General features: G+C 42.8%; 1 protein-coding gene across 2 annotated transcripts in view; it reads left to right on the top strand.

Annotated features, from left to right (window-relative positions):
- Positions 1-9,395: 9,395 nt before the first annotated feature.
- Positions 9,396-24,748, top strand: part of ches1 (checkpoint suppressor 1) — a 74,646-nt gene continuing 59,293 nt past the window's right edge. Inside the window, exons 1-2 of one of the 2 annotated variants that reach the window (XM_034162203.1) lie at positions 9,396-9,414; positions 9,637-9,706. The gene's annotated coding sequence lies outside the window, so the exon portion shown is untranslated. The other variant, XM_034162202.1, reaches the window with a different exon arrangement.

A 24,748-nucleotide genomic window follows, 5' to 3' on the forward strand; every position in this document is an offset into this window, starting at 1 on the left:
ACTTGTAGAGAGATTCACTTACTTCAGCAGTGGCGTTCATGTCTGTGCCATTGGCCTTTGAGATTGAACGATGCCTGGGAAGAGCTTATGATGTCTCTGGCCAGAGATGTTTGGTGATGTCGATATCTTTGCATGATAATGAAGATCCAAGCCTTTTAGGTCCTCGTGCTTCCTGTCTTACTGAGATGATAACCAATGACCTAAGCTGCCAAGTGGATGTTTTTGGTACTTAGTCTTTTTAGTGAATCATTGGTTGCTGTTGGAATGACTTCTCAAATAAATAGCTACCTCTGGAGAGTCAGATGAGGTGTACCACTTGTATGGTAAAAGAACATCAACTATGTATGGCATTTTGGCCACCTGGGGCACTTCTCTGGGCACGGTCCAGTGCACAGCTGCTTCAGTCTTGAGGACTCCAGTAACTGGAAAAAGCCAAGAAGATACTTACCTTTCACCTGACTGCAACAGGTGTAGGCTATTTCAGGAGGTGGCAATGGACCGATTGTCTTCGTAAGTGCGCCTTCCTGGGCCAAGGACATTTCCGTACTATGTAGGATGCAGCAACGCGCAGTACCTATGCATGCTCCCAGACCTGACCTACCCAGATCAGATAAAGATGGTCTAATTCCTGCCAATACAACTTATTTAAAGTTGATATCAATAAACCAGTCAACAACCTGCTATTCAAAATCATCTCATACTGTGTATCTTCTATGCATGCTTGGAATAGTTGTACCTTTGGAGGCAACGCTTGAATAACCTCAAGGGGCATCTTTACTAAAGGTCAGGGTGAGGTTAAGGTTGGGTTTATGGTGATGGTTGGGTTTTGGATGAGGGATACGGTTTGGGTTACGATGCAAGTCTAATAGTGAGCCTTTGTACCTGTAGATGGTCAGCAATTACCCACAACATCACACACTGTATAGCTACACGGAAAGTTACTTGCCATCAGTATTTGACAGCAATGGCTCTGAAATGGTTTTTGTGATTTGTTGCCTTGGGGATGAAAACAGGATCAACTGCTATATTGCATTATTTCCCCTAAATGATGTAATTTGTTTGGTGAGACATTTACAGTATTTGAATGCTGTCTGGCCAAAAAAAAAAAGCATTAAAAAAAATCAAGATCTTACATCAGTTTTAATCCCACTGCACCCTTTGGATAAAAAAAACATTAGTTAAATGCATTTTTTTTTTTTTTTTTTCGCCAAAATCAATTTTCTCCTCAGTGTTTACAGCTGTGTTTCCATAGTTTGCCACTTTCTGTCTAAAATGACCATTTTTCAACTTTATGCTCTTTTTCCATACATTATTACTGCTGTCACTTTGCTCCACAGAAATGGCAGCAGGATTCAGGGTGCAGCTAGATTGCCTTGGATAATGCAATGCTCTCAGGCGTAGCGCAGGTGTGTGCATGTGTGTGCTTGTGTGTATGTATGTGGATTGGGGGCAGGGGGGAAGGTGGACTGGCTGCCTGTCTCTAAGGGGAACTTTTCTGCCCATGGCTCCAAACCAATTCCACAGATGTCCAGCAGCAAGTTCAGACGAGCCCTCACAGTTTGCGGACAGACAAACCTTGAAAATGTTGTTGTGGTGAAGACCCAGAGGTGCATCATTTGCAGCATCCTTCATGAAGGCTAAATTGCCTGTTTGCAGCAATTTCTTACTTTTTATGTGCAAACAGGGTGATAATTGATCAAAACTATTGTTGAGGCTGCATGGTCAAGTCTCAGGAGCTCAAGCAATGATTGAGGTTGGTTTTCACTTTGGGTTACAAAGATGAGACATTTTGCAGCTCTTGTTTTCTTCCAAAAAAGCTGCAAGCAAAAGCAAGTAAGTCTCTTCAGGGTTGCCGCAGCAGATCCACGTTTTACTCTAGATGCCCTTCCTGATGCAACTCCACATTACATGGAGAACCATGGTAGGGGTGGGGCTTGAACCGGGAACCTTCCACACTGAAGCCAAGCACACTCACCACTTGGACAACACCCCTACTTCCATAAAATGATTGCACTTTAAAATTGGAACTTCCATGTGCACAGACAGACATGTCTCTGGGGAACCATTTTCTTCATTCTCTTTGTTTGACCATTTATCACCTGAGATGCACTTGAGACAATCTGGCACCCAAACAACCAGCTTATGAATTTGGACACTTGCTCCCAAAATACATTGATGCACATTAAAATCTGTTATATCTTGCAAGTGTCACTCAGCCTTTTCAAACTGGATCTTGGTTTCTTCAGCAGCTTCTCACATTCCAGTCTTCGGTTGTAGTCCAGGTTATGGCCTGACTGCCTGCCCCGGCCTCCCTACAAGCCTAAATAGGACACAGTTAATTCAGCAATTGCCAAAGGCCTAACCTATTGAGCTACAGGTGGTGGCAAAATGGGTTGCACGTTGGACTGTGACGCCAGCGACCCAGGTTTGCTTGCCAGTCACAGCCAAGGTCCCATCTGGCACTTCGAACAGGTGTTGGAGGTATGTTTCACAAAGTGTTATACTGACCCCGAGGCCCATTGGTGCCCGTGATCATTCACTGGGATACTGTAATGAGAAGTAAATGAGAGTCCATGTCTCCCCCTGAATGGGATATCAGTCCATAATTACAAGTGACTTCACCAGCCAAGACTGGTACTTATTTACAGCTGAGGAGACTGAGACGATGAAGATGAAGTGTCTTTTCCAAGACCACAAACGGGTAGCTGGAAGCACATACTTGGACCTGAACCCCAGTCCATTTGTATATACTGGCATCTCAACTGTCTCAGAGGTTTCAAAAGGTAAGGGTAAAAAAAGAAAGAAAAGAAGCCAGCAGGCCACATGAAACAAAACTCCAAGCGTGGTGACTCCATACATTTTTTTGCCAGGAGTTGTACTTCTGACAGGACAAGACAGCTGGTGGCAAACTGCAAACACTGAGCTGCAGTTCAGCCAGCTGTTGAGAGTTGCCATCGCCGGATACAGAGACCTTGGCAGGGAGCAGTGTTTGGCCACTCCGTGTCCCCTCCTCCAGCCTGGAGGTCTGTGAGTTGTGCCCACTGGAAAAGCGAGCGTGTCCCAACAGGAGGCATTGTTTGTCACACTCAATCCGGGTCGAGTGTGTAAAGGTTTTTTTTTTTTTTTAGTTTTTCCTGTCAGCACTCCTTCCAGCCGCCACAAGATTTATAATGTTGCACGCACATGAGTAGGACTGTGGATTTTGTCACCCACTGGGCCACATGCACATTCCAAAATAAACAGCTCCCACCTAGGATTACTATCGATCCGTGTGGAAAACTCAACTGCTTTTGGAAAGAGGGAGAGCTCTCTCTCTTTCTCTCTCTCTCTCTCTCTCTCCCTCAACTTCGCCTGTCTTCTGAGGAATGTTTTGTGTCTGCCTGTCTGCACGAAAAGTGTAAGGGATGATTTGGAAACACAGTCCACAAAAGTGTTACGACGACAAACCACAGCGAGCTGTCTGTCAGACATGTGAGACAAAGACTGTGAGCGAGCGAGCGAGGGAGACTCTTACACCTCCCTCTCACTTCTTTTCCCTCTTAGAAATAAGTGAGAAGCTTTTGCTTGTCAGACTTGAGAGAAAGGGAAAAAATAAATATATAAATATATGAAGACTTAGTTTGATTGACAACCAGTAAAACTTGTTTCTGGCCTCTGCCATCATTACTAACCCCGCCCCCTTATTCCAGACTCTGGGAAGACAGGCCAAGACACAGCAGTCCAATTTAAGGAGTGAAGGATCATGAATGGAAAAATGGCTCTCAGACCGCTTCCTGTCTGTAGGCAGTGGTGTGTGTGTGTTTGTGTGTGTGTCGGCAGCAGCGTTTCAGGCCATTTGTCCTGCTTACCGTTAGCTTTTAATTTCTAAAAGCATAATCCTATTAGAACATCCTTTGTAGTTCATTTGTTTTAGGATGTAACAGACACTTGACTGCTGTTTAAATTGCAGCACTCTGTCAGACGCATGCTGTAAGTTTGGTTTGTGTTTCACCAGCAATAGATCATTTCTTGCCGGTAAACATGCTATATGCTTAGTTTCTTGATCCAGGATGATTGCAATCCTAGACGCTCCAATCCAGAGGTATAGTCGGACTAGTTGTCTGCCTGGGTGGTTTCTATCCAAGTCCCAAAATGTTTCTGAAGGGTGGTGGATATGGCGACGTGCACCATGAGCATGTACTCCTGGACCTGATGTGATTCTTAATTTTAATGGCAAATTATTTGCAAGATAAAAGATTGTCTGCTCGATTGAGACGCTTTGTTGGCAACTGAGGTAACCATGGTAACAGACAAAAAAAATGGGCAACTTCCATTGCACAGATGTCCGTAACATTGAGGTCGAGTTAGCTTTCGAACTTTTTGTTGTTGTTGTTGTTGTATGGCTGAAAAAGACCTGTTTTGACCTTTGACCCAGATAAACTCACTGTTTCTGAAGGCTAGAGAGCAGATTTTGGGTTTAAATTGCTGGAACGCTGTGGGCGTTCCACGCAAAATTCTGTCTGAAGAGGGGATGGGCAGATGCACGAGTGTGGCCAGTTATTACCGGACAAATTGTTTAAATCTGTTCTGATCAGTTAGTCATTCCGTCACAGTCTGACTAGCACCACATGGTGCCAGATCCATTCCGACTTGGGCATAACTCTCGTACTGCAATCTCTAAAAATGATGTCATCATGTGACTACTACCAGCACACACTGATGACATCGTCATAGGTAACACATGAAAGTGACTAGAAAAATGGAATGAGAAATCATTATTTGCTGCTTGTTATGATGTATTATGCTCACAAAATAGATTTATTTTAGGGTGGATGCTTAATCAACCTTGATTTAAAAAAATGTAATATAGGGTGGGTGTTTGATCAAATTGAATTAAAAGAGGGGGCTCATTCCAATGCATGGATATGACACTAAAGCCCAATTTATGCTACTCCGTGTCCAGGACTCCGTAGCCATACAGAGTCCTCTATGTCTCCACGAACCCCAGCTGTAGCCTGACGTGCACCTCTTAAAAATTAACTACATATCGAGATGACGGAGACCACACAGGCTCTGATTGGTCCACTAACTACATCATTTCTGCAATCTCACTTTTCCAGTTTCACAATCGACGACTTTCATGAGATAGTAGATCAGTCTTCATGAAAAATACCACGCCCCCTACTGTTCTGCTAGTGAATTGCATTGCGACACACAGCAACTGCAATGGAGGACTTTGAAAGGTTCACAACTGCGTCAAAGTGATTGCATGGCCACAGAATTTCCGAGTAGTAGAAGTATAAAAAGCCTTAATGTGGACTGAAATGACTGGTTGCTGTATTTATTTGTTCCTTTGAAGAGATAAACTTAAGAGTGTAAACACTCACAATTCAATGTTGATTAATTTACGCTTTGTTTTAAAAAAGGAAATGGAATGGTCTTATGTGTTGGAAATACTTCAACACCAACTGGAAGCAGCATGTGAAGTTGCGCGTTGTGCATCATAGTTTACACGCATGCCTACAATCCTGATCATCAGCGGGTGTCAATTTTACGTGCACTATCGTTTTCACACTTTAAACGTACCAGATTAACCTCAAAGTTCACGCGACATTTGACCCATCTTTTATTGTGCAGATACACAACGAAGCCAATTAAATTACTTGTTGCCACTTGTTGACCATGAAGTCTTCATATGTTTGCGAGCTGAGGCGTGAAACCTGCTCAGGTTTTGGTTTGTTTGTTTCTTTTGTTATTCTTGTTGGGGGGGTGGGGGGGGGGGGGGTGAATTGAGCACCTCTCCTCTGTTGTTTTTTTCTGCTCAGAGATAAGATCACACTCAATAGCAAACTTTGGAAGACGTTTTAAAGATCCCCACTGTCAGTTCAGCTTAATGCAGCCCTCTGGGCTCACACACACACACACACACACACACACACACACACACACACACACACACACACACACACACACACACACACACACACACACACACACACACACACACACACACACACACACACTCCTAATAACGGGGCAGAGAGATGCTGCCTGCATTCGAGGACTCGTAAACACACAACAATTCTCTTTGATCTTCATCAAACAAACGCGCTTCCTTGGTGTATTTTCTGCTTCCATCTCTCTACTTGAGCACACAGCAGTGCACTTTTACCACTTTGATTTCCCCACCCATAAATAAAGAGTACATTTGGATTTCCTGACTGTGGGCTTTCATCGGCCCGTAAGTTCCTCGTCCGCCAGATTCATGAGCTGTGCAGGCAGTTTCTCCCTAACTGTGTGTTCAGACTAAACCTTTCATTTTAAACCCACTTTCAGTTTTGTTCTTTGTGTTGTTGTTTTTGCAGCCTCAGACAGAGATGTTGTTCACAAATACTGGTGTTGTTTCACTGCTTTGTTAGTTTGGCTCCCAATTTATGAGCCTGCATGCCAGCAGTGCAGCAGCGTGTTGTAATCACTCGTATGTCTGTGTGCAAAATAACTCAGATATGAGTTTACAAATTCTCCCCAAACCTGTTTGGAATATTCCTTGGGGGATTGTCTATCGGTGATTAGCATTTGGAAAAGATCGGACAATGGTCACGGTGAAGGTTGTCAAAAGTCAATGCATCCCGTCCATTTGCACCTGTCAAAAGTAACCACCTACCTTTTGCAACCAAAATTTTTTTCTTTTGTTATCTTGTTCACAGACAAACACACACATACACGGGACCGATTACAATTCCCCACTTTGCTGGTGCCGTGGGTAATGAGGATTGTAGTAGTTGCCAAGTGTCATTTTTACTGCAACAAGGGTAAAATAATAATAGACAACATTAGCTGAAAAGCCTAATTAAATGTCTTATTTGGCATATTATTAGTTCTGCAAAATGTAAAAAAAAAAAGTTCACTGACATGCCATTTAAAACATCACAGTTATGTATAAAAAACCACACATCGACACTGCAGTACAAATTTTGGACTAAAATTGACGTTAAGTAAAAAATACAAAATAAAAGTCCTTACTTGCAGACCTGTTTACACTGGTACAAATAGATTATTATTATTGTCTTTCATTAATTATGACCCTGTTAAAGCTTTTACGTGATTTTTTTCCAACAAATTAAATTTCACAACACCATTTATAGCATATTAATTACATGTATCTTATCTTATCTTATATGTGTCTTATAATCTCTGCATTAAGTAATTTTGTATTCCTGAGCTTTTCCAACTTTTCCCCCATTATGCCTTTCAGCCACACTTTTGTCTTCAAAACATAATTACAAGCTTTTCTGATCAGGGCTTCCACTTCCTGTGTGGAGGGATAAAAACCCATGTCCTTCACTTTCTGGATCCCATGCTCCATAATGATCTGATCTGATCCCATAGGCGGGCCATTGCTATGGCAACCTGATGACGCTCTGAGGGAGAATGGAAGGGGGAGAGGGCGGGAGGAAGTGGATGAGGAAGGAGGGAGCTGGACCAAAGATCGACTGTGTTCAAAATGATACCTCACTCTTATAGCACTCACACGGCGGCGTGTGTGTTTGGGAAACGTGGGCGGGGACGTTTGAGGTTTGAGAGTGTGTATGGTGGGGATTGAGAGAATTAAATGTAACTGCTAACATGGACTGAATGTGGAGGAAATCTGATTTATGATGTGAACAAACGTCCCTTCCGTCATGGCTTCTACACACATGCATGACTTCCTTCCCTAGTTCTGCTCTGCTGTTGCCATAGCGACCACTTGGGTACACACACAAAAACAACTTGCTGGCATTTGTGCATTTTACCTGTGGGTGTTACTTCAGGCAGTATTATTTTCTCTCTTTTATTAAGCAGTATTATTTATTTTACCTGGAAGTATGAACATTTCATTCAGTCGTTTTATCAGCCTGGACACGGGTGAGTGAAACTATTCCGTTCAAAACTTATGCTAACACATCATAAAATCGAACAACATTCTGTTTGGAGTCTATCAAATAAAAGTTGATACTTATATGTGTATACTTCTAAAATGTGCATATATTTTGTTTTAATGAGACAGGCCCACATATTATGAAGGATTTCTTTTAATGTTCAGCCTGTATTACTTTCTTTAGTAGCTTTTTTGCTGGCAGCTGTATTAAACTCACTAAAAATGAGAAATCACAGCTTTCGAACATTTATAACAAATTATCTCATGCTTTTTCATTGTTTATAAGATTGGTACAAAATAAAATGCTCATAGTTATAGATATATTGATAAATGAGGGACAGGCATGTGCAATAATTTTAATAATAAAGGTAAACTGAAATAGTCACTAATTTTCCATATTAAGTACTTTCAGTGTAACAAACGTCAATGTGCTCTACATATTGAAGTTAATAATACTCGTAAAACAAGCATAGTAACACACAAAAAAAAACAGCCTCATTGACATCACACAAAGCAACAAGTTAATTTAAAATAAATTAAAACTGTACACTTATTCTAAACAGCAGAAAATATATGTTTTGAGGTTGCTCTTAAAGCCACAGTGTGTAGGATTTAGTGTCATCTAATGGTGAGTGTGTAGATTGCATGTTGCCATGGCTGCTCACTATTTTGTTCCCTTCACGTTTTCAGTCCTTTGGCGATGGTGATTCCCGCTTCCTTGCTTTGTCTTGTGATAAGCAATATATATAATCCTCTGGTTCACAAATAAAAATGAATTTACATGACAAAATTGACTCCGTGTTGATGGAGGATGGTGTCTCCCACTTTTACTCTGAAATAACTTGAAGCTTATTTGGCCTTTGCCAGTCCAAAAAAATAAATAAATAAAAAATACTGGTAGGACAAGAACATAGCCAAAGCCACTGGAGTTGGAAAAGTGTCAGACCTGGAAAACTGGATGTAGATTTCCTCAGGTTCCCCCAAATGGAAAAATTGGCAGGAATTTAAAATCTGGACTCAAAATAATCTGAGATCAGGAAACCACAAACTCAATATGTGGGGTGTCCTTTATTTATATTATAAAAGTAATCCAAGGAACAGTTCTGTCTTGCAAAATACTTTATTTATTTACTTGCTTCCTAAAAAAAGAAAAACTGTGAATTTGGCTGTAGTGCATGGTTCAGTATTCTTCCAGACAAAAATTAAAGATGCTTTAACATCCAGTCAAAAGGATGAGTTTTCTGTAATCAGCCAGCTGAGTGATTCTCGGAAACACAGACGATCTTTGGCTGCATCCTGTACACAATGGTATTCTTTCACTGAAGAGGCTAGCACTAGGACCCAAGGCAGGCACCGGGGGAAGTCCTATGCTGCTGGCAGGGCAAGAAACACACACACACACACACACTGAGCTCTTCTCCAACATAGGAGAGAGAGGGAGAGAGAGAGAAAGAGAGGGGGGAGAGAGAGAAAGAGAGAGAGAAAGAGAGGGGGAGAGAGAGAGAGAGAGAAAGAGAGGGAGAGAGAGAGAGAAAGAGAGAGGAGAGAGAGACTATAGGAACGCAGCTGCTTGTGTGCGTGTGTGTGTGTGTGTGTGAATGCGTGCGTGCGTGTGTGTGTGTAGGTACATATGTGTTCGGTGGTCGGATCGACTGGCGGGGTGGATATGGAGGGGATCGGGAAAAACGTTGGGAACTGACCGAGTCCTGAGACTAAGAGAAGGAGAGAGAAGAAGGAAGGAGAGAAGTCTGACACAGGAGAGGAAGAGTGTGAAGAAGGGGCTCGTCTGGAACGCAGAAGGATCCTAAGGTGACTTTCTGCTCTTTCATGTCTGTATGCGGGTGTGCGTGTGCGTGTTGACATGTGCTGCGTGCTCGTGCACTTCGGGGAAGAGTGACGGCGGGTGTTGGAAGTGTTTGTGTCCACTGCCGACGCTGGCGTCTCAGGATTGTTGTTCCTGCGAGCTAAAAAATGGGGCTGAAGTGAGTAAGCATGTTGACCGCCTGTAAACTGGAGTGAAGGGATCAGAAGGAGTGGATACTTTTTCGGGAACAGACGGATCCTGTTCCGCTCTCAGCTGCTCAAGTGGACACGGGAGGAAGAATCCTTCCTTGACAAAGGTAGGGTTACTTTCACCCCTTCTTTGCCCTCTCTCTCTTTCTTGCCTATGTGTATGTACCAAGGGTGCAGCGGGGGTGGGGGGGGTGGTCACTGACGGTTGCCGAAGTACCGCCCTCCAACTAAAACTTAGCAAAGATTGAGGTCATTTTGGATTCTGGCATAGTCTGGAAAATTCAAACTATTCTCTAAGTTCTGAGAAATCCTGTCGGAGTTACATTACCAAAATATAGGCCAAGGTTTGAGTTCAGATTGTCCTTAAACAAGACACTTCATCAACATCATCATCATCATCATCCCAGTTTACCCAGTGTAAATAGATACCAGCCTTGCCTGAGAAAGTAACCTGCAAAGGACTGGCATCCTGTCCACAGGGATTCATAGACTGTTATCCATTTAGGTGTTAAAATCCAACCCCTCATACACAACGTGACACCCAAATAATCGATCAAGTAGGGGATTGCTTGTTTTGGAGAAATACTGTGAGGACTGTGTTGTCCACCATGGTTATGTAGCCATGAAGGCCCAACAGGAACCCTGAACATGAGATGGCTATTTGGGCTCCGGTCAAACAAGAAGCCCTCAATGGCAGATCAGGCGGAGGAGGTGATGACTTGTAACCCAGCAACTGTGAAGGTGGATGAAGGCTGCAGCCGGTCCTCAGACCCTGATCATCTGGGATTTCCCAGCCATCGGACCAGGCTAAGGATCTGTCAAGGACCGTGTGTTTGTTGGCATGCATTGACATTCCCACATTAACCAAACCCACGCAGATGCTTCTCTAGATTGCCAACTGGATGTAGATATCTCGTCCGGGAATTTCTCACCACTGAGGGATTGCCACGATTGTATCTGGGGATAAGCACCGGCGCGATGGGCGTTGTAGCCTGTGTAGGACTTACTGCTTCTTCACTGAGTAATTGTGGTCACCGCAGTGATACCGTGTGAGTGGTTAGTTGTCACTCAAGACCCAAAGCAGGTCCATGAGGTAGTGGATGAATGCTCCAACAAGAATGTAACGAAGACCCAACTACAACAAGACTAGCAAAGTGTAGTTAGTTTCAGTCCCACTGAATGTGATCGCAGCCATGCTGACAGAAGTTAGCAGCTGGAACTTTTGGTGTGAACACGGTTCTGCTCTGGTCCTTCGCTGTGTTTTTCAGGATGCATCACCTCTGTCTCTGTGGGACATTTTGGACTTAAGACTGAGAATGAGCTTGCACATGTTTATATGGTATATCGTGACCACTTTGATTTATTATTATTATTATTATTTGACAAAATCTTCACATTCTTTTCAAAATGCAATCCAATAAACATGCTTATTTTCTGCGTCAAAACAATTTGTCAGACCTTTTAAAGGTGCAGTGCTGTGCAGAAGTATTAGGCACCCTGTCATTTGGATGAAAATGTATTTTCGTGCTTGTTGCTGAATGAGGCTCGATCAGTAGTAGCAGCTGCACATGTACCATAGACAGCAAACAGGTTGAGGGAGGCAGATCTGATCAGACGCACAGCAACAGAGAGAGAGGGGGACCACATTGGATTACACACACGCCAACACACACAAGCTCTGTGGCGAGCAGAACAGCTGTGAAAAATGCGTGCATGAGTGCACAATTCACTTAATGCACGAGTCCGCCTTTGCACGTGCATGACTGTTTGCTTTTCTATTATCTTCTGCTGTTGTGCTCTGTCATCTCTCCAGCTCAACAGCGTCCACCTCCATCGCTCGGTCCAGTCAGGGTGATTGCACAGGTTTATTATTGTATGTTTGACAGGGGGGAGGAAGGAACTGAGCGAGAGAGACAGAGACGGGAAGGGGAGGAAAAGCGAGCAGATGACCACGAATCAGAGGGATGAGGAGATTAATTCATCGGGGAGAGTTTGAAACAGAGAGAGGAAAGGATAATGGGAGATTTGAAGGGATGGAAAGAGGGAGCAAGTGGATGGAAAGTGAGGAGACGGAGTGAAGGAGACAGGCTGGCATGCTCTCTCCAGGAGTGCTCAGAGTGCTGCTCATTCATAATTCACCTCAATTGCAAACCTTCATTCACACATTGACCCCCCATGGCTGTGCTCAATGAAGTTCTCACCCCTGCACCTCTCACTGTCTCAATGGACGCCCCCTGTGGTACCGCGTTCAACTTCGCTCGCTTCATTTTCACTTTTGGCTTCACAGATGGGAAATAAAGGCTGCACGCTTTGTCTGCTTATGACACCACTATGGCTTTTTTTTCACACATTGGATTTGATGTGTGTTTGAATTGTGTAAGTTGGATATTGAATTAGGACTCCGCCCTCAATGTGCGTAATTGGTTAGGTTGGCACTCGTCTGAGCACATGCTCTATCTGGATCCATCTGCATCGTGAATAAAGACACCAGACACCTTATTTATTCCACAAATACTTGAGGAATGAGTGTTGTAATAGTTTCACGGTCACGGTTATGCTGGTCAGCTGTTGGCCCTGGAGCCCTATGGCAGCGCCTTGAAAATGCACTGTCAGAAAAAAAAGTATACTGCAGAGGTACAGCACATTTAAAACACCAGAAAAGTCAGCAAAACTGATTAAAAATACTGACTACTTCCATTTTATAGGCATGACTGGCTTATTTAAGAAAACAACAAAGACAGTCGTGCTTCTACAACATAAGCTTCTTGAAGATGCAGTGATGATGCACTTCTGTCCCTGCACAAGATCGTTGTTCTGCTGCTGCTGCTGTCAAGGGTCTGATTCCCACTGGATACAAGCACACTTTATATGGTTCATCCTATTAAAAGAATCACCCGTCACCACCGGCCCAAAAACCTGAAATAAATGACTATAAGGCCAGTTAATAACCGCTCATCTACATTTTAGTTACAAGTTTCAATGAAGATGAAAAACCAGTACAGTCAACAATCACACCGAAAAGTCTCTTAGTGAAATTTCTCTTAACAGTATACGTGACAGTTGCTAAAATGCTTAAAGTCAGATGTCCATGAAATTGTGCTTTTTGTTTGGGCACCCACTCCTGCAGTGTCTTCTAAAACTTTACTGTTTGGGTCTGAAACATATGCTATGTATGTACAGGACAAAGCCTGCATGATGGCACCCGTAGGTTTTCTATAGGCAGCTGGAACAGCATATATGAAGTCCATATTTGGGAACCTGCTTGCTTTTGGAGCTAGCCTCAAGTGGCCACAAAAGGAACTGCAACTTTTTCTTCTTCTGGTAGGGCTTCATCTGAGGCCATTCAGGCTTCCCACTTGGTCAATTCACCACCTTCTCCCTGTTATGTTCTCATCACTCATTCACCGACACTTTCACGTCTTCTCATATTTCCAAACCACCTAGACCTGCTTTCCAGCACCTTCTTCCATATTTCTCCTTTTGCTGGTCCTCTGATTCTATCATTTTTCATTCTGTCAAAGTTTATAAGTTCACACATCCATCTCAGCATTGTCATCCAACTTCTCCTGCACTCCTTTCACTGCCCATGTCTCAGCCCCATACATCAGTGCTAGTCTTCCATCATCAAATTGTTCCATCCAGACTGCACTCTGTGTATTATTTCTCCACCTTCCGCTGTCACTGATTTCTTTAAATTCTTTTCAGTGCCTCTCCCTGTGGGCCAGCGTCTGAGGTCTGAAACCTCACAATTGTCTCCTTCCTGTTTATTAACCACAAGTTCGCTGCCAACTATTATTATGCCAAAACTCCATTTTAAAGTTTAAGACCTGGCCTGTGATCTGTGAGGATGATTTAATATGAGCTGTAAGAAAACAAGTTCATCTTATCTCGGAGGCACAGCTGCAGAACCTTCAGGCCGAACCTGTGTTGTTTAGATTTGAAGGCCTGAAAGAGTTATTGCGGCCAACACAGATTCCCTGCATTCATTTGTCTATTTATGTGTCCATGTTTGCAGATTTCAAAACAAAACCGAATTTGGTTTGTTTTGGAATAAACAATGCCTTTAGAGGTTTATTTTCCTGTTGACTGAAAACTGAAACTGGTGCAAAAAAGTTCCTTTCCGGAGCAGAACCTTTAGTTTACTTCACAAATAAACCTGAAGCAAATGTCTGGAGTAATAACACAGTTTATAAAGTATGTGGCATTTGGGTCATGTTGTTCAACAACACTTGAATATGAAAAATTCACAGAATTTCTGGTGCTGCTTTCTGGTTAAAGTTTAGAACAATAATTCCAAGTCCTCCTCCTGGGAACCCTGAGTACTGCATATTGTCTATTTGTGCCTGATTTACTAAGACAAGATCAGCTCAGTCAGGTGTGCTAAGCTAATCAACAACTGCTGACTGAACAATGGAAGACAACTGATTTGGCTCATTATGTGCACTTAGTAGAAGAAGTACCGTATTTTCCGGACTATAAGTCGCACTTTTTTACATGTTTTGGCCGGGGGTGCAACCTATACTCCGGTGCGACTTATAAATGAAAAATATACTGGTAGGATCTCAATTAATTTACTGTAACAAAACAATTTTACGTGACAGAGTCGATCTGTGTTTTAAAATGGCCACCAGAAAAGGAAATGCAATGCATCATGGACACCGTAGTATGGCGGCCGTCCTATAAGTCACGCTGGTCGCGATAACCAATCAGAGAACAGAACGTTGGACGCGTATTCCTCACCTCACCCACAGCGTGTGAAGCTGACGAATACGGTGCTTGCTGTTATTCCGGCATGGCGAACAAAACAGCTTCAACCCTTGGATATCAGTGTGAGCAGAGTGTTTAAGTTGACGCTGAGAGCTGCGTGGGAGCTGCGTGGGAGCACCGGGTGAGCGACGGCGGAGGATTAGTGTGTGCACTTGGAAGGAGCTGGCGTCGAAGATTGTGAATAGCGTTTGAAGCAGACGAACATGGTGTTTATTCCGGGACGGCTAACAAAACAGCTTCAACCCTTGGATATCAGTGTGAGCAGAGTTGACGCTGAGAGCTGCATGGGAGCACTGAGCGACGGCGGAAGATTAGCGTCTGCACTTGGAAGGAGCTGGATCGACAACGCTGGGTGGTCATGAGCTGCGCAGGTAGGTGCTGCATGGTTCGGCTCGCAATGTGGTCCGCAAAATACAAACATATCTGTAGGTAAAATGCAGCTCACGAGAGGGCACTCAAGGCTTGTGTGACTGTTCCTGCGACTTCTGACTACCATAGAAAAATAAAAATTTCAACGTTACTGATAATTTAACAAGACAACGGAGAAGGCCCGAAAAAATGCCACCAAAAAGAAAATCATACTCTGCAGATTGTAAGTTACGACTGGTGAAATATGCATCTGAAAACGGTAGCCGTCACAATATTATCATCTGAACTTTTCATGTTAAGTTAACATACCTGTATGTCCATGGGACTTATAGTCCAGTGCAACTTATTTATGGTTTATTTTTCTTTATAATGATAAAGTGGCTGGTGCGACTTATACTCCGGTGCGACTTATTTATGGTTTATTTTTCTTTATAATGGATAAAGTGGCTGGTGCGACTTATACTCCGGTGCGACTTATAGTCCGGAAAATAAGGTAAGTCCGAGATAGGTCTTGATGGCTGTTGGTGCTGGTGCTTATTCTCAGATTTCGTTGCGTGATGCGAATCTTGGATGGGATGTCAGACACAAGTTTCTCCCACCAGTCAAGGCTGGTACCCTTTTGCAGCTGGGTGGACTGAGACAATGCAGATGAAACATGTTGTCCAAGGATACAGGTAACATGTCTGGGAATCAAATCCAGGTCTGCATATTGGTATCACATTCCTTATCCCAACCATCTGCCGTGGTACTTAGAATTTGAACACGCAGTATTGAGACACACAGGATTAGAAGATAGCAGTAATGGACGGTGTTTGATTTTCATGCCATTCTTCTCTCAAGCTTTCATTACCACAAGGATGAGTGAATTTTCAGTCATTAATTTCACTTTGGTGGCTGAGATTGGCCATTTGACCTTGAGCTGATGGAAAAAATGTATTAAAGGCTCAGTTTTAAATTGCAGTTGATACACAGCCGACCAAGAAGGCGCAGAAGAAAAATGCTTCTCTGTATCCCCCAGGTTATAATTGTCTTCAATGGGCCTCCTGCTGATTTGAAATGGACTCATTGTCCACACCTCTGGGCACCTCTGCTCAATTAGCCTCCCTACTTAATCGTGCTGAGCTATTGCTAGTTGCATTGTTGCAGAGTGGCACATAAATAGTAACGCATACACGGAGCACACACAGTGCCGCGCACTGAAAGACGTCACTCGGTATAAAAATAGTGCTTGCAAATGGCTGAAAAGGTGTTTTAGATTTAGAGGAGGTGATGTCATGTTTGGTTCAGTTCCGTTGCTGACAAAGTTAGCGCGCGTGTGCACTCGGCTTCAGCTTGTGTGAAGCAGAGTTGCAGTTTGTGTGTGTTTTTGTCTTTATGTTTGTGCCGTTGCGCGCTGTTGTGAGCGGTGGAGGCATGCACTCAGTGACGCTGCTCTAGTTGCTGAGCAACACAGGAACGTGGGTGGAAGGATTTCCTGTCCTTAGGAAGCTTTGCTTCTAAGTGGCAGAGGAGAATGAGTGTGTGTGTGTGTGTGTGTGTGTGTGTGTGTGTGTGTGTGTGTGTGTGTGTGTGTGTGTGTGTGTGTGTGTGTGTGTGTGTGTGTGTGTGTGCGCGCCTGTCAGCAGTGGTGCTTCTGTGCATGTCTGCGTTTTAATGGACTGGTCGCCTTAAGTAATATGGCCGCTGAAAAGTCACTTAAGATGTACACGTCTGAACACGTACGTGTTGGAAAAGGTCAGAAAAGAGCCCCGTCTTGCCTGGGTTGGATTTTGGTTGCGTAAGTCCTGTAGTTGGGTTGTTCACAGCGACCCGTCTCCTCCTCTTTTATCCGAGCAGTCTCACCACACAACACTCGCTGATGATGTCATCAGCATGCCTCATTTTATGTCTTTCTCACACATGAGATTGCAATTATGTGTTCCTTCTTTGCAAGCAATTGCACGCACACACACACAAACGGCCGAAGTGAGTGTGCTCTGAAGGCGTTGGACCCGGCGATTACATAATTGACATTGAGTGAATGGGGTGACGTCAGCTTGGCTCGCTTTTACTCTCTCATCTTTCTGGTTGGCTACAGTGATGTCATACATGGCTTCACCCATCCACGGTGCGGGTGCTTGGCGTGCATAATCGTGTGTGTGTGTGTGTGTGTGTGTGTGGAGACAAAAATGACCTCAGGAATCATCTGATTTCAATTGTGTGTTGACTCCTCGCCCTCTTTGTACTTTGCTGTTCGTGAAGTTAACAGTTTGCAAACTCTCTGATCAGCGCTCCGTTTCTCTGGTCGTATTTGAATATGTACTTATGACTTATTAAAAGTTAGTAGAACCGGTAGGGCTAACTGATACTAATGTGCACCCATGTGTGCCCATGAGCATGGCTGAAGCATGACGGTGCACTTCATGCGTTACAGTTAGCAAACGTTGTGTAAAGATGCTGCTGTCCCAATAATTAAAAGTTTTGTGATCTAATATATGAGATTACCTGATGTTACCCAGTGTAGCCTTATGAACAGAATGAACAGAATACTTTTGTTTTGCTGGAAAACTATTACAAATGGCATGCTTTGAGCCAGCTGCATGCTAACTAGCCATGTTAGAGTGAATGATCTAATAGGCCTGTCAAACCTTGACTATTTTGCCACTGTATGCCAACGTGAAAAATTTGGCTATGTCGACTATACAATGCAGCTGTCGCACCATGATGATTTAGCCACCATGATTTAGCCAGTGTATGCCGACAGCCCCATTTCCACCGAGTGGTCTGGGTCTGTACGGCATAGTATGGTACGGGTAGAACAGGTAAATTTGGCTTGGCTTGCGTTTCCACCACCGGCAGAACCCTTTTGTCTGTTAGGCAGACCATGTAGATGTTGGCATGCATGTCAATGAGCACGCATACACTTTCATGTAGGCTCGCCTCTCCACATGGAGGCCAAACAGAATATTTGAACATTTTAAAAAAAAATGTATTCTTGTCTTGGTGGATCATGGGATTTATTTTCATCGCATACAGATTACTGAGAATCAACTGATGCTTGTGGCAAACTCTGACATAAATGAATGAGGTGCTGTGACTCTTTAAAGTTTAAATTTTCTTGTAGTACAAAGCACCAGTGTTCTCTGGTTCGGCTGAGAAACACACCAGGAGCAGAAAAACACAGGACTGCTTTTAAACTGCTGCATTTCTTCAGCCACGACAAGGAACTAAGTATTTTCAGACGTTTTTTTCCAAAATCAGGACATTTTATGTGGCTATGTTTTCGTCAGACTGTGATGATGAATCCATCCGAAACAAACAGGTCTGATTAAGACTGTATATTTACTCCGTGTGTGAATGGTTTTAATATTTGAAGCAGTCTGAACTGTTCAGATGACGGCAGCTTTGAGCCAATGGACGTATTTCGACATGAGTAACTTACAAGTCCTGTGTCAACAATCACATAACTGACAACTTATGGCCTGTGTATGCGCTATACCCTGGCGTGCATCGAAAATATTGTGCATACCCAAAAATTTTTGACAAACTCATATCAGCATGCTTCAGTGTGCTCTTTGTAGGCCTCCATCAGTCATGGCTGACCATGGGTGAAAATATCTGTCCAATAATTAGTTGAGTGCACGTCTTGAATAGCGCCTCTTGTGGCTGTAGAGACCGATGCGAGAGTGGCAGTCATGACCACATGGGTCGCATCTGTGCTCTGACTCTGATCTGAGGGCTGCCGTTTCCTTTCTATGGGCACACAGAAAGGTAATCTGAGTAATACCATACACGGTAATAAATCAGCAGCTTTACATTTATTGCTTTTTTAACAATAGCTTTAAGAGACAATGAGGTAAAATAGTCACACTCATATATTTTTTTATATATAGCGATAATTTTACCTCTGTACAGCACCACAGACAGTGGTATTTTTGTTAAACGACTTGAATTAAATCTGAAAGTGTCAACCACATGCACATTTAGATTTTTCCACTTGATCTGTACTGTGGTGGTGTACAGAGGCAGAATTACAAAAACAAAAAGTCCAACTACTTGAGAAGTTGAATTTGAGAAGATATGAAACTCTTTTGTCAGGATCAAACCTCTTACTATAATTTTTGCTGCATGGTGGCGTAAGCAGTTAGCCTGCTTGCCTCCATGCTTTAAGGCCACCTGTGCCACATTCCTCATGTTGTTCTGGAGCTGCATCAGGAAGGGCATCTGACATAAACCTTGCACCAAATCTACATGTGGATTCACACCTGATATTCTGTAGTGCCCCTGAGCAAAATAGGTATAGCAAAAGCACTTACTCACTTACTTGAAATGTCTTTTCTGAAATTGAGTCTTTCAGAGCACAGTTTTTTTAAGTCACGTTTAATGTCCATGTATATCTTTCGCTAATTATTCAGACATGCTGTGTTGTACACCTACATTTTGTTGTTGTTGCTTAATGATGTAAATAATGATCCCCGTTCAACGTCCCCATTGCTTCTTTTGTTTCATTTTTTTTCCTTTATGTTGCAGTACCATGGATGGCCACTGTGTAAAATGGCAGCAAAGCTTACATTTGATAATTGACAATTCTTTAAATCCATGTTGAATACAGTCATTTACACAGGGGCTCTTTTTTGTGGTTTGAAGTGAATATTCAGGTGTTTCAAAGCAGTGACGTCATCATCCTCTTATCTCTCCACCGCCACCTGACGCGTGACCTTCCAGCCTTCTTTGATTCCTATCCTAAGAAACAGCAGTGATCTCAAGCAGCCCTTGAACAACAGGAAAATGAAGTGAATGATGTGATGTCTGCTTGGATCAACACACAAACTGAACACATTTCTTTTCTTGTGTCAAACAAAACTGTGTTGGTGTCACGCTGTAGGAGAAGTGAGTTTGTGGTTAGCCTCCTTTATCTCTCTACAGAAACAGTTGTTTTTAGCTCATTGTTTGAGGCTCGAGGAAGCGTTTTCTAATGTGTTGAAGAGGCTCTCTGTTGTTTTCTCTAAAGGTTGCGGTTTAGAACATCAGCTCTCCACCACTGGATAGGAGAACTGGGACCATTTAACAGACCTGGAGACGTACTGGCATGCCCACAAAAAACACACCGCCATTTGTCTGATTTTTTTCCCTCAAAACCCAAACATGAAGGAAGTTACACAACGTGGTGAATCAACAGATATTTTAACACTCACGTGCTGAGGACATAAAATGTACAGATTTTCCTCCTGAACTCATTAGCATTAGCTCAGCCTGGTTAAGGCCAAACCTCAGCCTGTGGCGTGCATTCCACCAGCAACACAACTACTACCCAACCAGAAGGACAGCCTAACGCACAAATGCGCCAAACATGTACTTTAGATCACACCAGAAGCGGAAATATGTCAGACCCTCACATCAGCAAGGAACTAGACACAAGTACACAACTACAGTAATTATCATTAAATGCATGCACACAAACGCAATCGCAACCCCCCAGGAGTCTCCGGGCTTTAGTCAGCGTCTGTGTGTCCCTGCGTGGGCCAGTTCCCTGGCACTGTGAGGGGAAAAAATACCTTCCCATATGATGTAAACACCAGCGTCCCCATGTGTGTTTGTATGTGCACGCGTGTGTGTGTGCATGTGCATGCTTTTAAGGTTGTGTGCGTCTGCGACTGGCATTCTCAGAGATAGGTTTCAGTCCGTGTGACAGTTTTCCAAATTATTCTACGGCACTGTGTGGTTCTTTTTTAAAGATAAGTTTCTGTGCCACGTCTGCTCTGTTCCACTGAACACAGCGGAAAGAGGTGGAAATGTGACAGCGGTTGACATGTGACATCACTAACGAAAGCCCTTTCAGACTCGTAAAGCCTCGGTTACGCTTTCGTCCAAGCGCCTGAAGCAGTAAAGAGTGGAAGGATTTGTACTTGGTGTACTCTATGTTGCAGATGCGAGTAGTGAGAAAATACACTGTGGAACAGGAACAAGTACTTTTGCTTTTGGAAAAAATTACACAAGTATTTTTATTTATTTGTTTGTTTGTTTTTTCTTTTACACTTTCCAAGAACTTTTAAGTGAGCCTCCTAATTAAAAAAAAAATTCACATAACACTGTCATGTTTGCTTGTAGCACATTTAGTCTTCAACAGGGTGTTGTTGCATTTGAATAATCACAGCTGCAAAAAAAAACAAACTATAAATCTTCGTCTCACATCACATGCGTCACTCGCACAGTGTCACAAAAACTGTGCAGTCTTGTGATGCATCATTGCTGAGGTCCGGAGGGTCATGGCACAAGTACTATAGCATGTACAGAAAACACAATGCATGCTTAAAGGAAAAGAAAACCCACTGATAATTTACGATTGGGTTGGTAGATTATAATATTGAGAGCCCATATGAAAAGTTGTAGGCATGTGTGATCATTTATGTTAAGGTTAAGAGCATTTTTGTGTGGCTGGTCTAAAGCTACCAGCAGGCGGCCATGCCGTCTGCTATAACAGCGATGTGTGACATCACATGGACACAGAGGTTCAACACCCCGCCAGTGTCGCCCTGCAGTATAGAAGGGGCAAAGCAGGTGGAATCAGTGAGGGCTTAAACTGATCTGAGACCGGCTACAGTCAACTATGAAATCGTCCGTGATGGATGAATTCTCATTAAATGCCGACTTTTTGGAGGCACCTATTTAAGTTGTAAGAGCTCCTTATTTTCATTGATATGCATCAATCGTTACTTTATAGTCTATTTTCCCAGCTGTATTTTATCAGTGGGTTTTCTTTTCCTTTCATTTGTTACATTGTAGACTTCATTTTAAAATTATAAGTGAATCTCTTGCGTAGGCAGGACTCACAAGACAGCTCGTCTCGAAGAAAAAAATGCTCTGATTTCTAACTTCCATTGCTTTGTGGTCATGCACATTTATAGTAAAACTTTCAGGAGTAAACCCTGAGTAACATTCCAGAGTTGGTATTCCTTCAGTGCTTTGTGGTTGTCTGCAACTTCCTTATAACAACTTCTCAAAGTGCTACGAAAGCCAGCAGGGGTAAACCCTGAGAACAAATCTGGAGTTGATATGCCAAACATAGATTGTTGTTGTCTGCAACCTTGTTCTAGTAACTCATGCATAGAGGTATTTCTGGAGCCTATTTCAGTAGCCATGGGGCGTAAGGCGGGGTACACCCTGGATAGGACACCAGTCTGTCGCAAGGCTCAAAGAGCAACAACAGATTTAATTAACTCAATTTTAGGAAATATTGTAGAGAAAAAGCTTTGGATGTGGATGTGGTAGTGGGATAGAAACAAAAGAATGCTGCCGCTTTTAGAAAAATTAACTTCTGCTTCATTTGTGATAATTGTCTCGATAACATTAGACAAAGTGGATTAACTTTAAGATAGAGAGCGAAAATGTGTGATGCTTTGTGTGTAATTCATGCAACTCATTCCATGTGTTCAACACTCGCAGCATTGTCCAAATCAGGGATCTTCACCTGTCCTAAACTTTCTCTGCTCCACCCAGAGCTAATTAATTCAGTCAGGTGTGTTCGCCCAATCATGAGCCAAGAAACACCAGAGTTTCAAAAACAGTAGAACATATAAAATATGTAAACTTCCGTGTTGGAAGTCTCACAGGACAAGTTGTGACATGCCCAGCTGTTACACAATTTCTCGGATACTCACTCGACTGAAAAGCCACTGAAAGCCGTCTGAATTTTCCAAATGGTTTCCGACACGGACGTGCTTTTTGTTGTGCGCCATTGCGGCTCCGTCCCGACGCGCGAATTCCTCCGCACGTCTTTCATTACAAAATCTCCTGTAACAGTGGACTGTGCCACAAAAGTGCTGATGTCCACCTCTTCCACAATTTCTCTGGTAGTCAGACGACATCCCGGATCAACACAACGTTCACTTTGGAAATGATCTGGTCGTTTCAGCCTGTCGATGGCCGCTCGGCGCGCGGCGCACCCTCCGCCGCTGTGGGCCGTCTTTAATCCAGTTGTAATGCTTCTTAATTTGTGTGACACCCAGAGTATCCTCACCGAAAGCCGTCTGAATCTTCCGAATGGTTTCCACCTGGCTGTCTCTCACAGTTTCTGGAAAAATTTGATTCAGCGCTGCTCCAATTGCTCAGCCATTTCCCTGACAATGAAAATCCGACGAGGGGGGTGGACCAGTGCTCACTCAAAGCCTGCCCACAGGCGAATGACGCAACCGACAGGCGTGAAAAAACTCACGCATGCGCACGAAGGTTCAAGCTTGGCTGATGCAAGCGCACATGATTCAAATCCATATAGTTTTTTAAAAAACTAAAAAGGTCGGATAGTTTTCTAACAGACCTTGTGTATATATATATATATATATGTATATATATTATACTAGCCAAGTGGCCTCTGTGTGTGTGTGAATATGGCTTTGATCACGCAAAAACCGGGAAGAGCTGACATTTGCCGTTGATCATGCTTGTGTATTTTGGGTCAAGGATGAATGCTGCAAAAATGGAAAGTTGATAGGACAAGTATTTTCGGAGAAATAAGCAATTTTAGCTAACCAGTAAACAATGGATGCTGTACAGCAATGCACCATGAGAGTTTGGGGTTTTGAGGTTTTAAATGTTATTGTGGATTATGTTAGTTTAACAGTGTTGTTAGTTACTGATTTATTGTTTTGTTCTAGCTCAGTTAGTTTTGTCAGTTTAGATAAGTCTCATGTTGCCATTACTATGAGTGACTCAAGTTTCATGTTGGTACCATGAGTGAAATGTTTAGTGGTTTTACTGTCTTCAGCCACTGTCCTTGTTTGTCAAATTAAAACCACCTGCTTACAGCAATTGTACGTGCATGCAACTTCAATCACGGACAAACATGGATGACACAAGAAAGTGAAAACACTTATTTCTGTTGTGGTACATTTAAAAATCAAATGACAAAATAGAAGTAATAATAAAATAAAAATAATAATAATGATAGCAATAATAATCAATCAATAATAGTGTGTAGATGATAACAACAACCTAAACAATTTATAAATACATTAAGACAGTACATTAACATTAAAAATTACATATTTAACAGGAAATAAAAGGGTTGTTCCTCTTCTAAAAATTGTTGAGGTGTAAGGTTCTAAAAACATTTTGGACTGAGCTCATTGCTTAATTTATTTCCATCCTTGAAAAATGTTATCTACCTATTGTGTAAACACTACCCAATCTAGAGCCCGTGGATCCCCACAGGCAACACGTTAGTATGTGTTTAAGTGTCAATGACCCACACTCGGGGCGGGAAAATGGAAAAGGTCGTAAAGGTCACTTACAGACATTTTTGACATTTTCATCATCATTCTGAAAGAAAAGATGACCAATCAAGACATAATGCTGGAGTTGGAAAGCATTTTATCAGACGCACCCCATTCATTTTCGACTTTCAGCCATTTGTGATGATCTGACTAGGCTTTCTGAAATACTGCATGGCCTTAACATAAACATTATCTTCTGCATGTATACAGCGAGGCAGAGAAGACCTGATAAGGTGTTGCTTTCTTGACACAGCAATGAACGAGCATGTGTCGGTGAAATAAAAAGCTTTGCAGAGGTAAATTCTGAACAGTCAAAAGTCCAGGCTGAATCTTTTTACAACTGTGATAGAAACCAAAACGTTCTTCTAACTTTATCCTTTGCTTTCAGTGAGGAATGCAAACATATCACAAAGATTTACTGTGGGCTCATCTGAAACAGGCATACTGAAACCTT

The sequence above is a fragment of the Thalassophryne amazonica genome, chromosome 21, assembly GCF_902500255.1.
Source record: "Thalassophryne amazonica chromosome 21, fThaAma1.1, whole genome shotgun sequence".
NCBI lineage: Eukaryota > Metazoa > Chordata > Actinopteri > Batrachoidiformes > Batrachoididae > Thalassophryne > Thalassophryne amazonica.